Genomic DNA, 16,555 nt, shown 5'->3' on the forward strand with positions numbered 1-16,555 from the left:
CCTCCTTCCCTCCTTTTTCTCCTTTTTTCATCCTTCTTTTTCTTTCCTCCTTCCTTTCCCTCTTTTTTCCTCTCTCCCTCTCTCCCTCTTTCCTTCCTTCCCTCTTTCCTTTGTTCCTTCCTTCCTTTCCTTTTTCTTCTTTTCTTTTCCTTTCTTTCCTTCTTTTTTCATTTTTCCTTTTCTTCTTTTATTTATTTCTTTTCAATTAATAAATAAATACATTAGATTCTTGCAGTTACTATACTTCTAATTGTTAGAATGTGAAACTGTGGTTAGCTGTAGAGAGTCATCTGTAAAACCCAGTTCTTCCTTCCTCATATATATTTTTAAGTGAAGGATATTCTCAAAGGGTACATGGACAAATCTCATAAAGATTTTCTGAGATAACAAAGTAGCATAAAAGTCAGTAATTCCTAAAGTCTTTTTGATCATGGCTTTTTTTTGTGGGGAAGTAAGAGGTAATAATATCATCTATCTTTTCTCTCCTTTTGGAATTTTCTATTGTTTGAGTTGTCATGACAACTAATTACTGAATGTCTGTAACATCATGTCACCTTCAGCATGGATTCCTTCTCTATATACTTCATCAAATCCAGCTGTTCTTCCTAATTCCATCTTCTACAAATGGTAATTCAAACCTGAGCACATCAGGTATTGAGATGTTAGATTCAAATCCGCTGGTCCTACTGACATCAGTGAATAGAAGAGATTGTTATAGATATATGAATATACTTGGTCATTCTCATTTCTATTTCTTACCCTTTTGTCATTTTCAGTGATAAATATTCTTGAGATAATTCCAGAGGGATATGGATCAAGAACTGAAAAGGACCTCAGAGGCATTTAGTGCAAGTTTTTCATTTTTTTGTTGATGAGGAAACTGAGATGAAGGGAACATAAGTGATTTGGTCAAGGATATGCAGATAACAGTCTACCAGAGACAAGATTTGAAAACAGCTCATTTTCTTTTAAAACTAGCTCTTTTTCCTCTATGTGTGATGTTGCTTCTTCCTTCCTGCCCAATTTCCAGAAGGGTTATTTTCCTTTCCCCTGCTTTTCATTGTTTTGTGGAGAAATATTGCTTGCAATCATTTCTTATTCTCTTGTATCTTATACATAACTGCATTCTGAACTGTTGTTCTTTAGGCTGCTGTGTCTCTCCACTTGGCAAGAATATAATTTGATTTCTAACTATAGAAGTTTCAATTTCTTATGATATCCTCATTTTGTTTGTTATTGGTTAAATTCCTCTTTTAGAAGAATTAGAGTTGGTGTTTTTACTTGTATCCATTTCCCATTTTTTAGGGTCAAGTATTTAAATGCATTGGACTTGAACAGTTATAATTTTATATATGCACGCATTCATATTTTCTTTAATATGTATATTTTCTGATGCACTGTTAATTTTGTATTCTTTGAAATAGTTAAAAAATAGAATAAGAAAAAAGAAAAATAGAAAAGGAATACAAAACAAAATAAAACAAAAGTGAATATTGCCATGTGCCCAGCAGAATATAAAGGTGGATTCAAAATATATAACTACAAATTACCAGTTCAAGAAAGTGTATCTATTAGTAGAAGAAATTATATTTATGAGTGTCCATCTTTACTTTCTTGTAAATTGTTCTTTTATTCTCTGCTATGTACCTTTTAAATTTTATTCTTTTTCCCCCTTTCATCCTCCTTCACTTACAAGCAGGCTATACTTAAGAAAGGATATATTTATATATACATCTGTAGATATATATATATATATATATATATACACACACACACACACCTACACACACACACACACACACACACACACAAACACACACACTTCTCACATACACATACATATATCTTTCCTATGCCTGCTGACTCTTAGCTTTAATTTTGCTCCTTAACTTGCCTTGCTATTACTTAACTTCTCCTCACTCATGGATCCTTCCCTTGCCTTCTTCCTCACCCTTTGCTTCCCAGTTCACCCATCCCTCTCCCCTTATTTTTTTAAATACATTTTGGAGGGTGCTATACCTTTCATAGAATATATGTAGTGTTGCCTATTTAATCCATTCTCGACGTGAGTAGATTTTAAGAAGTAATGCCTCTGATTATTCTTCTTCTGTACATTATTTGTAGTACATAATTACTATTCTTCTGTCCCAATCTTTCTTTTGAGCTACCATATTGTTAATATCAATCTCAAACACTTGGTATACATTTTCCATGTTAAAAAACCATAAACAATTTGTCCATGTTTTGTTCCTTGAAATTTATCTTTGATATTGTCTTTAATGTTAAATTTTCTATTAGGTTCAAGTTTAGTTGATAGAAAGTCCTAAAAATCTGCAAGTTCATTGACTGTCCATTTTTTTCTCATCCAATATTATTGATAATTTTGATATATATGATATTTTAACCATAGACCTAGTTCTTTTGATTGTTGGTAGATATGATTCCAGGACTTGTGATCTTTTATTGTGGCTACTGATAAGTCTTGTACAATTCTAATTGCAGTTCCAGTGTATTTGAATTGTTTTTTTCTTGTTTCTTGCAAATTTTTCTCTTTCATCTAGGGATTTTTAAATTTGACAATAATATTCCTCTGTGTTTTTCACAAAAAATCTCATTGAGGTTGGAATAAGTGGATTTTTCCATTTCTACTTTCCCCCAAGTTCTATCACTCCAGGACAATTTTCTTGATTATTTCTTGCATTTTGGGTAGTCTAATTATTCTTATATTTTTTTCTTCTTGATCTGTTCTCCAGATCTGTCATTTTCTATTTTTTCCTTTTTTTTAAATTATAGCTTTTTATTTACAAGATATGTGCATGGGTAATTTTTCAGCAGACAATTGCAAAACTTTTTGTTCCAATTTTTCCCCTCCTTCCCCTTATCCTCTTCCCCCAGATGGCAGGTTGACCAATACATGTTAAATATGTTAAAGTATATGTTAAATACAATATATGTATACATGTCTATACAGTTATTTTGTTGTGCAAAAATAATCGGACTTTGAAATAGTGTACAATTAACTTGTGAAGAAAATAAAAAATGCAGGCAGACAAAAATAGAGGGATTGGGAATTCTATATAGTGGTTCATACTCATTTCCCAGAGTTCTTTTGCTGGGTGTAGCTGGTTCAATTCATTACTGCTCTATTGGAACTGATTTGGTTTATCTCATTGTTGAAGAGGGCCATGTCCATCAGAATTGATCATCATATAGTATTGTTGTTGAAGTATATAATACAGATGTCATTTTCTTATATGATATTTCACACTCTGTTCCATTTTTTTCATTCTTTAGACTCTGTTTTGCTATTTCTGGGTTTTTCATATTTCACTGGCTTCCCCTTGCCCAACTCTAATTTTAAAAGAATTTTTTTCATCTTTGAGATGCTATCTTTTTTTTTTCCTTTGGCTAAGGCAATTGGGATTAAGTGACTTTCCCAGAATCCCACAGTTAGGAAGTATTAAGTGTCTGAGGTCAGATTTGAATTCAGGTCCTTTTGACTTCAAGGGTGGTGCTCTATCCACTGAGCCACCTAGCTGCCCCTCTCCTTTTCTAGTTGGTTAACTTTTTTTTCATAATCTTCTTGTTTTTCTTGGATGGTTTTTTTTTTTAGTTTTTCTCAATGACATTCATTTGATTTTTAAATTCTTTTTTTGAGTTCTATGAATTCTCTCTGGACAGGGAGCCATTTAATGTTACTTTTTGGACAGAAGCTTTTTTTACTTCAATGTTCTCTTCTGAAGATGAACCCTGGTCTTACCTATTCCCATTGTAAATTTCTATGGTAGAAGAAATTTCTTTCTTCTTTGCTGGTTCATTTTTTTTTTAAATAAGAGGTATTAATGTAAGTACCTTTAATAATGGAATGGGGGTGCCTCTAGCTTCACTTAAGCTTTCCCCTCCAACCTGGAACCCCAAACCAAGAGTTTTGCACTCTGTAAGTACCATCCAGCCAGCATCCAGCCAGCAGCATCCCTGCCTCCTGCCTCTGCATTCATAGGGTGCTGGTTCCTTTTCACCCAGGGCCCTATATCTGCAGCACAACTGGGCCTGGCATTTCTGATCAGCCAAAATTTCCTCAGGCTTCCTATACTCAGATCCTGACTCCATAGGCTATCCAGGGGTTGAAAGTTTCTGTGGTTCCTGCTGAAGCTCCAACCAAACCCAGCTCGCCCCAGGGGTCCCCACTTGATGTTTTTGTGAAGCCAGTTTAGAGGTGTTTGCATTTCACATGGGTTAATCCCCAGCCCCAGGTTTTTCTCTAAATCTTGGGTTGTACCTGGAGGATACCTGTTCTGCCCCAAGTTTTCTTCATTTTTCACCAGTCTATATTTGCCTTGCAGTGCAAATTTGTTCTATTTGTGGGGGGAATCTGTAGAGTTTGACCTACTCTATCATCTTTCCAGTATCTTCTTGAAGAAAGCATTTGTGATATATACATATGAGAATCCTAAATTATTCACAGAAGTAACAATAGCTGACATTTATAGAGGATGTCTCCAAAATTTTAGTGCTTAGACATTTGGATATCATATATATGTCTGGGTTACTATAACACACACACACACACACACACACACACATACACACATACATACATACTTTAAAATATAATGCCTTGAAGCTTGCAGAGTATGTATATTACTTATGTAATCTCATTTAAGCTTCTCAATAACTCTATAAAGTAGCACTGCAAATATTAATATCCCCAAATTACAGATGATAAAACTGAGGAACTTATAGATTAAGGGTCTTGTCCATGGTCATGAAGTTAGTAAATGCTGAAGCTAGGATTCAAATAAAGACTTTTCTTGACTCCAGGTCCAGAGATCATAAAATCATAGAGTTAACTCTATTCATCTCAATATACTACCTCATTCTGAATCCTGAACCATATTTACTAATTTATTTTTAACCCTTCTTCCATGTGCCTCTCTTTGCACTGAAGTCACCAAGTTATAAGCAATATTTTGTCTTGATTTGGATCATCTGATCAATTTCTCTACTTCATCTTCTTCAGCAGACATTGATATATAAGCTGTAATTATCTTCATCATGAATATAGCAAAACCAGATGGCCAAATGTCTCATGAAATGATGTTTTTTGCCTTTTAGCCCAAGATAATATTGAATCTTCCAGTTCCTTTATTTCTCCATCCAAGATATTTGTGAGGTATTTCTCCATTTAGTTTGGAACTCTTTATGCCTGAGAGTTTCATTTATAACAAGAATGTCAACAAGGTTGTGGTTCAATTCACCCAGTTTTATACTGTATAATACTATCAATTTGCTCACAGGCCAAAAATCTTACATTTAGCAAATCAAGACAAATGTATTTTTATAGTTTAATAATTGTGTAATTCCTAACCTCCCTTATTCACTTTTCTGTAACTCTACCACTCTCACACTCTGTTCTTTGCTTGCCCTCATCTCCTTCATCTCCTTTCCCCTGATGGCTTTTTGTCCCTTTCCTTCCCTTTCTTCCTTTTCCTTTGCCTGGGATGATCTCCCATACATAAACCATTTTGAATTTTTATCTGTTTGTTTTGACCACAGTTAAAGTATTCTTTTAATACTTTTAATAATTCTTACAACAGTTAGTGGTCAACCTGCTGGTCAAGAGGCTCTTTAGATTGAGCTAGACTGGTCTTTGAATCAAATATCTGCAGTATTTGCAGAAAAATTTTTTCTATAAACTGTTTTCCTTTTACATATTTATTATATTTTTCTCAGATGTAATTTTTTTTATTTTTTTGAAGTAGAATTTATCATTTTTGTCTCCTATAACTTATCTGTTCACTAGATAAAATAGGCATCTCCTCTAAAGTTGGTCATATTATTTTCATCTAAGTTTTTAATGTATTTTTCTTAAGTTTTTCTGGAAACCAAATGAAATTTACTATGATATGTAAACCTAAATTTATTGTATATGCTGTTACTATCTAGTTTCTTCAACAATATTTTAAAAATAATTCATTCTTTTCCTAGTTTAAATTTGCACTCTTGGCGCTCTTGGCGCTTCTTAAAAGACAGGTTTCATTGATGTTGGCTGAATTGATAGACCCTATCTCCTATGCGGTACATGTAAGTGAAGACCTAATCTTTTGTTCTGGTGATGAATCTATGAACTCCTGCTGAGATCGATCAGGAGAGAGGAACCACTTGCTATGCTGGGCTATAAAAGAGAGCCAACAGACCACATCTGGCCTGTCTTGTCCTTTTGCCATTTGACAAGGTTAGGATTGGACCAGGGTCCTGATGATGGGGTCTCCTAAATTGTCCCCAAGCAAAATGAATGGAAACCACATGCTGGCAGTCTCAATGCATCTAAATAGCAGCCAGGCAGAAGTGACCCAAGAGTTAAGAGTATCTGAACTTCAGCTTCTATAGGAGCACTGGGAATTTCTCTTTAGCTATCCTAATTTTGAGAATTTATTTATTAAGCACAGATTATATGCCAAGCACTGTCCTAAGTGCTTTAAAAATATTATCTCATTTGATTCTCACAACAACTCTTTGGAAGAGAAGATATTATTATTAACCTCATTTTACAGTTGGGAAAACTAAAGCACACAGGCTAAGTGATTTGCCCAGTCATATAACTATTAAGTGTCTGAGGTTGGATTTGAATTCAAGTTTCAATTCCTTTGGCTCATTTACCCCCCACCTATTAGCTACTCATTTTTGTCCCTTTGTACTGTAACTCAATTAATCTTCTCTACTTCATCATTATTTTAGAATAATCATTTGATAAAATCATTCAATCAAAATGGTAACACAAACACACACACACACACATACATATATATATAGCAATATCACCAATCCCTCTAATAATAGTAGTTTGCATTTACATACTATTTTAAGGTTTGCAAAGACCTTTACATTTGTTATCACATGTAAAGAAATATAAATATTTCTTTAGAGGCTGTGAAGTTCCTTAAATCCATAAAATAATAATGGTGGCCAGCCACTGACCTACTGAAGAATCAGCCATGCCCCTGGCAATATTAACAACAATAACAAAATCTGAGAAGTCAGTGACCTTAGTGACTTAGTTCTTTAGAAGGAATCAGTGCTCCAAAATTTTCCCTTTATGCCTGTTCTCTCTCAGAAGAGAGTACAGTGGGGGGAAGGGATTTCTCTCTTTCTCCCTCAACTCTACAACAATGGTGCCTTGTCTTAGGTCAATTTTCACTCATTGGAAATACACCAAGGAAAGAGTGGCCCTAATAAGTCCAGCTGTGGAGTCAAGTTGAACTGTGGAATAGATCTAAGAGAGATATGTCCCACAGATATGCTACAGACACAAGGAATAGGTGAGTATCCCAAAACGAGAGAGAAGATATTGGAGCTCAACAGTGCTAGAGGTGTCAACATGGCCACATGTGCTCCTGATGTGAATACTAGAATTAATTAGTATTCTCCAGTACAATGGTCTATACATAGACCCATTTTTCCCACTGATGGTGTATATTTGTGGGAGATCATCCCAGGCAAAGGAAAAGGCAGAAAGGGAAGTAAAGGGACAAAAAGTCATCAGGAGAAAGGAGATGAAGGAGATGGGGGCAAGCAAAGAACAGGCAGGGGAAGAAAATATATAAGGAATATATATGGAGACAGAAAAATGAAAAAATGGCAGGATACAGCCACAATCTGCCTTTTATAGCTTTCCACTCAGCACCAAGGCAACCTCCAAGGGGGAGAGTCCTACATGACCCACGACTGTCATATAATACCAAAGTTCAGAATTCTAGATGTATGCTGCTTTGCTCTCTGGCTGGCTGGTGAATTTAATACACAGGAGAGCAGCAGATCTGCTGTTACATGGAAAGTCAGTGAAGGAACAAAGAGCATTTAATTCATAAACATATTTCTATCCATATTTATGAGCCTTTTTCCAGGTGCACGGCCTTGGACTAAGCATTACAAGATGGGGGTTAGAGACGACACAGTCCCTGCTCCCAGGGAGCTCAGCACAGAGCTTGGAAATGACAGACCACACACAGATGAGACAGTCAAATATATACAAGGCGCTGTGTAGGATATATACATTTCAGGAGGTGAATGTGGCAATGGCTGGATCAGGCTAGCGTGTGAAACCCAGACGACTTTCCCTTTACTTGGCCCTGGTCAGGGTTTGAGAAGTCTATCGTTCCATTTAAACAAATATTTAGTAAGCACCTATGATGTGAGAAGCCATGATTGCATCATGTTAAGTTTTGGAATCTACAACCTAAACAGATTGGGAAGAGTTGGGAGAGGAACCAAAAGCAATATCAAAAGTTGACAGCTTCCCTCCTCACAGAGAAATAAATCCATCAATGTCCTTTGCCACAGTAGATGGTCACCACAGACTGTAGATCTTTGGCTCATCATGTGGAAGAGTTGAAAGAATTGAATGAATATTCTCATTTTGTGATTGAGGAAATGGTGATCTGGAGCAGAACTTCTTAAACTTTTCTACTTTTTGCTCAAGACATTTTTGTGTGACTTGAGTGTATAGGTATACAAAATAGGTTTATAAATCAAAAATTTACTGATAATAAATCATATTTTCATTATCCCTACATTCAATTTAAAAACCCTATATAGGATTACAAACCATAGTTTAAGAAGTGGATAAGAGTCAGTGACTTGTCCAAACTCCCATAGGTAGTAAGTAAGTGGGCAGCTAGGTGGCTCAGTGGATTGTGGAGAGGGGCTGAATTCAAATCTGTGTGACCTTAAACAAGTCACTTAACCCTGTTTGCCTCAGTTTTCCCATCTGTAAAATGAGATGCAGAAAGCAGTATTGCTGCCAAGAAAATCGCAGTGGGGTCACAAAGAGTTACACATAGGTGAATAACAGATAAATAAGCAGCAGAGCCAGATGTGATCTAAGGGCTGCCTTCAATGTTGGCTTTGGCTTTTATATACATGTATGTGTGTATATTCATGCATAAATACATACATGTATGGCAGACCTGCTCTCATAAGGAGTATACATGCATACATGCATGTATATATAGTTAATTTTGTATAGAAACTAGTAGTTCATATTTACATGGTGCTTTAAGGTATATAAAGTAGAAACATGATTTCATTTGATCCTCAAAACAACAAATGATGTTGATGCTATTATCATACCCACTTCTCAGATAAGGAGAGTGCTCAAAGAAGAGCAGGGCTTTGCACAAAATTCTATAGTCAATGAGCATTAGAGATGGGATTAAACTCATAATTTCTGACTCCAATCCAGCACTCTTCCATTACACAGCCCTGCCTTTCTCCTGGCGGCATTCTTATAAGTCACCAGATATCTGAATATGATTGTTCACTTTATGTGAATGTATTTGAATAGTTTTTTTTTAAGTTTTCAGAGTACTTTCGCATACTTTTCAATAATCTTGGGGGTAGGTAGGGAATTTATAATAATAAATTTATTATTTATTATTATTAATAAATAATAAATTTATTATAAACCAGTAAATTGGGGCTAAGGCTAAATGTTTGACCTAAGGTTACATTTGGCTAGTATGGTGTAGTAAGAAGTTCCCAACTCCAGACATTTTCCTGAATTGTCCCTTTTTGACTGGAATACTTCCCCTCCTCATCATTGCTGCTCAGCTAAAATCTACAAGAAGCTTTTCCTGATTTCCTCAGTGCTCGTAGCTTTCCCTTGTTGAATATCTCCAATTAATCTTGCCTATATCTTGTACATGCATAGTTGTTTACATGTTATCTCATTAGATTTAGAAGGTAGGGATGGTCTTTTTTATCTTTCTTTCTATCCCTAGTGTTTGGCACTCAATAAATGTTTATTGACTGAGAGTCTTGTTCCTGTGACACACATTCATTTTCCAAATCTTGTAAGACTTAGTTTCTTCATCTGTAGAGTGGGGATGATACTTATATTATCTCTCTTGTGTGACTGTAGTGAGGAATGGAAATCTTGAAGTATAACACAAATGTGAGTTATGATTTCCAATGGCAGAAATGGATTGAGAACCCAGGTCTTGTTACTCCAGATCTAGTTCTCTTTATACTCAACAAGAAACAAATTAGCCTTGGCAGCATCTGGCAGGATCCCAAACTGACTTCACTTCTTAGGTACATGTGGTTTTCTTCAGTATTTCAAGGGCAGGTCTGCTCTAGATAATTCAATTCAACTCAACAAACATTTATTCCATTCTCAAACTGTGCAAGACACTGAGTTGGATATTAGACACACAAAGATATAATAAAGTCAAATAAAAATAGTTAATATTTATAGGATACTTTCAGATTTACAAAGTGCTTTGCACATTTCTCATTTGATCCTCACAACAATCCTGGAAAGTAGATGTTATTTTTATCCCCATTTTAGAGATGAGGAAACAAAGCAGATGTGAACTAGGCATATTCCTCTTGGTCATTAAGTTGTGGTCTTGTAAAAATTAAATGACTTTCCCAGGATTACACACCTAGGAAGTATCCACATATGAATTTGAATTCAGGTCTTCTTGATTTCAGATTCAGTACTGTATTGACTGTGCCACCTAAATATCCAGTTTTTTAAAAATGTATTTAATATTTTTATTTTTCCTCATTTACATTTAAAACCTGTTTTTACATTTGTTTTTAAAATTTTGAGTTCTAGATTCTCTCCTTTATCCCCACCCCCACCTATTAAGAAAGCACATGTAATACTATGCAAAACATTCTAGTGATCCATTCTTAAGTAATTATCAGTCTCATACAATGATCACTGGAAAGACTTCAGAACAAGAAAGGGAAGTTTATGCTATTTCTAATAATTAAAAAATTAATAATAAATATTTTAAAATTTGCAAAATGCTCATCATCAGTTATTTCATTTGATTTTCCTTTTAGACCAAAGCTTCTTAAACTATGGGTCACAATCCTTTATGGGGTAACAATGTGGTGGCGACAAAAAAATTTAGCAGCAGTAAAAGGTATCAATATTCTGCCAAGATTAAATTCTTTATGTAAAAATAAACAAGCAATCCTTCTCATTAGTGTGTAAATTTGTTTTCATCTGTAATAAATGATAAAATTATATGTATGTCAAATAAAATAAAAATCAAATGCAAATAAAATAAAATTTATTACCAATCAATATTTGATTTGTAGATCTATTTTATATACCTATATGCAAGGGATCACGTAAAAATTTCTCAGACAAAAAGAAGTCACAAGTGGAAAAGGTTTAAAAAGCCCTGTTTTAGACAAGTCTCACTTGTCTAGTTGTTATAACATTGTAACTCTGCTTTCCTGGTCATGGCAACATACAAACAAAATAAAATACAAAATATATCTTAATCCTGTGCAATCCACTTCTATTCTACATTGAAAAATGGGGACTTGAGACCTGAGAATTAAGGGAAAGAGGGCAAAAAGTATATACAGTCTGAACATTTAAAAACATTAAGTGAACTCTTGGCATTCTTAACCTTTCCATTGTGCCTACAGTCTGTTGATAAAGCAGTTGATTAAGAAAAGCAAAAGATAGACTTGAAGACTCCCTTCAAATAAAATGTCTCCTTTCTATGCAATATATATTAGTAGCATATAATATTTCATGAAAATTTTAACTGCAAAATAACTGTTCAATAATCTATCAATATCACCATTAAACAAGATATAAAACAGATCTGAAGTGTTCAACAGTTTCAGGGGAGATGTCCTACACTAAATCCTTTCTTTAAAAAAAATATTTATTTTTATTAAAGCTTTTTATTTACAAAATATATGCATGGGTGTCTTTTTGGGTTTTTTTGTTTGTTTGTTTTTTGCTGAGACAATTGGGGTTAAGTGACTTGCCCAGGATCACATAGCTAGGAAGTGTTAAGCATCTGAGACCAGATTTGAACTCAGGTCCTCCTGACTTCAAGGCTGGTGCTCTATCCACTGTGCCACCTCACTGCCCCCATGGGTAATTTTTCAACATTGACTCTTGCAAAACTTTCTGTTCCAAATTTTTCCCTTCTCCTCCTCACTCCCTCCCCTAGATGGCAAGTAGTCCATTACATGTTAAATATGTTAAAATATATGTTAAATCCAATATATGTATACATATTTATGCAGTTATCTTGTTGCACAAGAAAAATCGGATCTAAGGAAAAAAAAATCTGAGAAGGAAAACAAAATGCAAGTAAACATCAACAGGAAGCATGTAAATGCTATGTTGTGGTCCGTACTCAGTTTCCACAGGTCTCTCTCTGGGTATATATATGGCTTTCTTTATCACTGAACAATTGAAACTGGTTTGAATCATCTCATTGTTGAAAAGAGTCACGTCCAACAGAATTGAGCATCATATAACCTTGCTATTCCTGTGTATAATAGTCTCCTGATTCTACTTACTTCACTTAGCATCTTAGCTTAGCAGCTAAGCACTAGCACTTAGTTCATGTAAGTCTCTCCAAGCCTCTCTGTATTCATCCTGTTGGTCATTTCTTATAGAACAATAATATTCCATAACATTCATATACCATAACTTATTCAGCCATTCTCCATTCAGTGGGCATCATTCAATTTCCAGTTTCTTGCCACTACAAACAGGGCTGCCACAAACATTTTGGCATATACAGGTCCCTTTCCCTTCTTTAGTATCTCTTTGGGGTATAAGACCAGTAGAAACACTGCTGGATCAAAGGGTATGCACAGTTTGATAACTTTTTGAGCATAGTTCCAAATTGCTCTCCAGAATGGTTGGGTACGTTCATAGTTCCATTACCAGTGTATCAGTCTACACTAAGTCCTAATAGAAGAGGGAATTCCTATCTATGGAGAAGTTTGAGAAATGCTTCTATTTGCAGGTGATCATGGATGGAATAAATTAAGCTGAGGAATAGCACGATGGCTCCTCAATGAGATCCATCACCAATCAAAAGAGGTAAGCTTTTCAAGCTACAAAGGAATAATACAATGTATGAACATCTATCACTCAACTCAAGACATGCAATTGGATAGGCCATTAGTTTCTAATATCAGGCTGGTATAAGAGATGGATGATGAATTAGCCCCAAAGCTGATTAGGAACAAACTCACACATTAATGCATTGTTATGGCATATGAATGTAATGGAATATTATTGATCTATAGGAAATGATGAACAGGCCAATTTCAGAAAAGTCTGGAAAGATTTACATGAACTGATGCTAAGTAAAGTGAACAGAACATTGTACATAGTAACAACAATATTATATGATGATCATCTGTGATGGACTTGACTCTTTTTAACAATGAGGTGATTAAAGGCAATTACAATAGACAAAAACAATAGACTTGTTTTGGAAAGTGACATCTGCATCCAGAAAGAGAAATATGGAGACTGAATGTGGATGGAAGTATTCACCTTTTTTTTTTTCTTGTTTCTTTGCTTTTTCTTTCTCATGGTTTTTTTTTTCTCTTTTAACCCAATTATTTTTGTGCAGCATGATGAATATGGAAATATCTTTAGAAGAATCGCAAGTTTAACTTCTATTGGATTGCATGTTGTTTTGGGAAGGAGTGGGGGAAGAAAAGAGAAAAATTTGGAATACAAGGTTTTGCAAAGGTAAATGTTGAAAACTATCTTTGCGTGTGTTTGAAAAAATAAAATACTACTAAAATATTATAAAAGGTATAATCATGTCAGCTTTGTCTGTCTCAGTTTCCACATCTGTAAATGGAGATAATGACACCTTCTTCCAAAGATTGATGTAAAGATGAGAGAATGTTTGTTATTAAGTAAAATTAATCAATACAGCAAGTGAATCTTAGAGTACATGAGATTCCACATTCACAGCCTCCTACCTCTATGAAGGAAGAAATGCTTATTTTCTTATCTTTTAGGGGGAAGTCAAGCAAATATAATTACATAGCATTCAATTAATTTTTTTCTGTCCTGTCCATTTACATTGTTTTAGTCATTGTTTATATTGTTTTCCTTATTCTGCTTACTTTACTTTTAATCAGGTCATAAAAAAGGCACCTAATACTTTTTCTGAATTTTTCATATTCATCACTTCTTCATGTATCACAATATTTGCCCTTTTGCATTTAACTGTTATTGTTTTCAGTTCTTTGTTACAAGCAGTGTCTTGCATTAGTATCCATAAAATTGTAAAAGCATCAAGGAAAAATCTCTAATAATGGATGATGATTATCTCTGGGAAATTAAAGAAAAGTTGTGGACAAGAATCACACAGGATAAAGAGATATGGATAGGTTGCTATCTGTGTAAGTGGAGGGAATAACTACCTCAAGCCTATCACAAATGAAATGAAATAGGTCAGGCACCAAGAACACAAAGATAAATACGATGTAGAATGTTCTCTAAAGACCTTACAATCTAATTAAATTATCAAAAATATCTCAAGGAAAGAGAAATATTTGTCCTCTGTTTCCACTTTTATCTCTGCAAAGAGGATCCCTTCTTTTTTGTTTGTTTCTGTTAAGTCTCTAAGTGGATAAATGATATCGTTTCAATTGTTCTTAGATAATAGAATCAACTTAATATTTTTGTATTTGGATTCCTCCAAGCTATGGTGAGTGTTCTTCAGAAAAGAAAAACTTCTAGAATGTTTCTATCTGCCCTAAAAACTCTCTTTTCCTCATCCAAGGCCACTGAAGTTTTAAATTTCTCAATATTGAAGTTCTGCGAGAGATGGGGTGAAATGGATTTCCAATGGTATTATAATAAAAAATAATAATAATGATAAAAATCTGTCATCTATAGAGTACTTTAAGGTTTTTTTAAGTGTTTTATGTACTCTCTCTTATTTGAGCCCCACAAAATTCCAAAAAGTATATATAATGTTTATTATCACCTCCATTTTATAGATGAAGTCACAGAACTGCTAAATATAATTATTACAGGTAAAATTTGAGTTCAAATATTCTTGTTTTTCAGTGCAATCCAGAAGAATGTTTTGGCAGATGTTTATACACACATATACACACATATAGTTTTATGTGTGTATATAGCACTTATGCCTGTATATATGCATATGCACATATGTGTGTGTATATATATATATAGTGTCTACCACACTAAGGTCTAACCATCATACCAAGTGATGGCTCAGGGTCACAAATCTCAGTGGAAGAGTACAAGATGGAGAAAGTGTGATCATGGTGTGATGGAGAGAATATCTGAAATGAATATTGACTTCACAGATGGGACGTCTAAACAGCTCTAAACTGCTGTGTTCCAGGTTCACACCTCCTATGGAGCTGGAGAGGGAGCGAGATGAAGAAGTAGGAGTCAAGTTGTACTTGCTAAACCTCATGAGACAGGACACACCTGGAACCAAAGGGCTGATCGATTGGCATAATCCAAAGCAAGATCCAAGCAGGCAAATAGAAATGAGGTTGAAGTAAAAGTCAGTTCACAAAGGCAGCTTTGAAGAAGCAAAAGCTGCAGGTTGAGAATGGAATCCAAGATTAACAAGTCATAACCAAATTAGAATCAGGTAAACAGAAAGTCAGGCCAAGGTCAAAGCCAGGAGTTCCTAAAAGCAACTGGTCCAGAGAGCTGAGCAGGAAACTGGGAAGTGAGTTAGAGAGCAAAATCTTCCAGAACTGGCTTAGGTTTATAATAAACAAAGTCAAGAAAATACCAGAAGGAGTAAACATGAAGTGCTTGTGACTGATGGTTTGTCTTACATGAGAAATTACTCAATCAATCAATCAAAAGTATTTATTAAATATTTACTATGTGGAGGACACAAGGCTAGACTCTAAAGATAGAATACAAAAATGAAACAGACCTTGCCTCCAAGGAAAATTAGCTAATTTCAGCATCCTTTTAAGGCAGCCACATTCTGTCTGTGAACTAGGCATATTCCTTATGCTCAATGAGTTGTAGTTTTGTAATTGTTGTCCCAGATATTATGTGATCCTAGGGCAAGTTATTTAAAATATATGAGTCTCAGTTTCTTTATCTGTAAAATGAAGAATTGGGAGCATATGACCTTTGCATTTAAAATCTAAGGAAAGAAGAATTATCTAACTACATTTTAAAATAATATTTTTATTTTCTCCCAGTTACTTGCAAAGACAATTTTTGATATTAATTTTTTAAAATTTTGAGTTCAAAATCCTTTGTCTTCCTCCCCCACTTTCTTCCTTCTTGAAGCAGTAAGCAATTTGATAAGAGGTTAAAAATGTTCAATCGTGCAAAACATATTACCATGTTTTGGAAGAAGATACAAACTCACAGAAAAAATGCACGACAAAATACAGAGAATGAAAAGTAGTGTACTTCAATCTGCACTCAGATTCTATCAGTTTTTTCTCTTGAGATGGATAACATTTTCCATCATAAGTCCTTTAGAATTGCCTTGGATCATTGTATAGCTGAGAATATCCAAGTCACTTACAGTTCATCATTGTACAGTATTGCCATTATCATGTGCAGTGTTCTCCTGGTTCTGCTCAATTCACTTTGCATCAATTCATATAAGTCTTTCTAGGTTTTTCTGAAATCAGCCTACTTCCTTCTTATAGCTCAGTAATATTCCATTACAATCATATATTACAACTTGTTTAGCCATTCCTTAATTGGTGGGCATCCTCTCAATTT

General features: G+C 34.6%; 1 long non-coding RNA gene across 1 annotated transcript; it reads left to right on the forward strand.

The window, feature by feature from the left end:
* The first annotated feature begins 262 nt into the window (after nucleotides 1-262).
* LOC116423336 lies at nucleotides 263-15,667 on the forward strand. Its single transcript, XR_004233905.1, has 4 exons — nucleotides 263-627; nucleotides 12,804-12,880; nucleotides 13,422-13,543; nucleotides 15,186-15,667. It is a non-coding gene; the product is annotated as an uncharacterized LOC116423336 (long non-coding RNA).
* Nucleotides 15,668-16,555: the final 888 nt, after the last annotated feature.

Source organism: Sarcophilus harrisii, chromosome 1 (assembly GCF_902635505.1).
Source record: "Sarcophilus harrisii chromosome 1, mSarHar1.11, whole genome shotgun sequence".
NCBI classification, from domain to species: domain Eukaryota; kingdom Metazoa; phylum Chordata; class Mammalia; order Dasyuromorphia; family Dasyuridae; genus Sarcophilus; species Sarcophilus harrisii.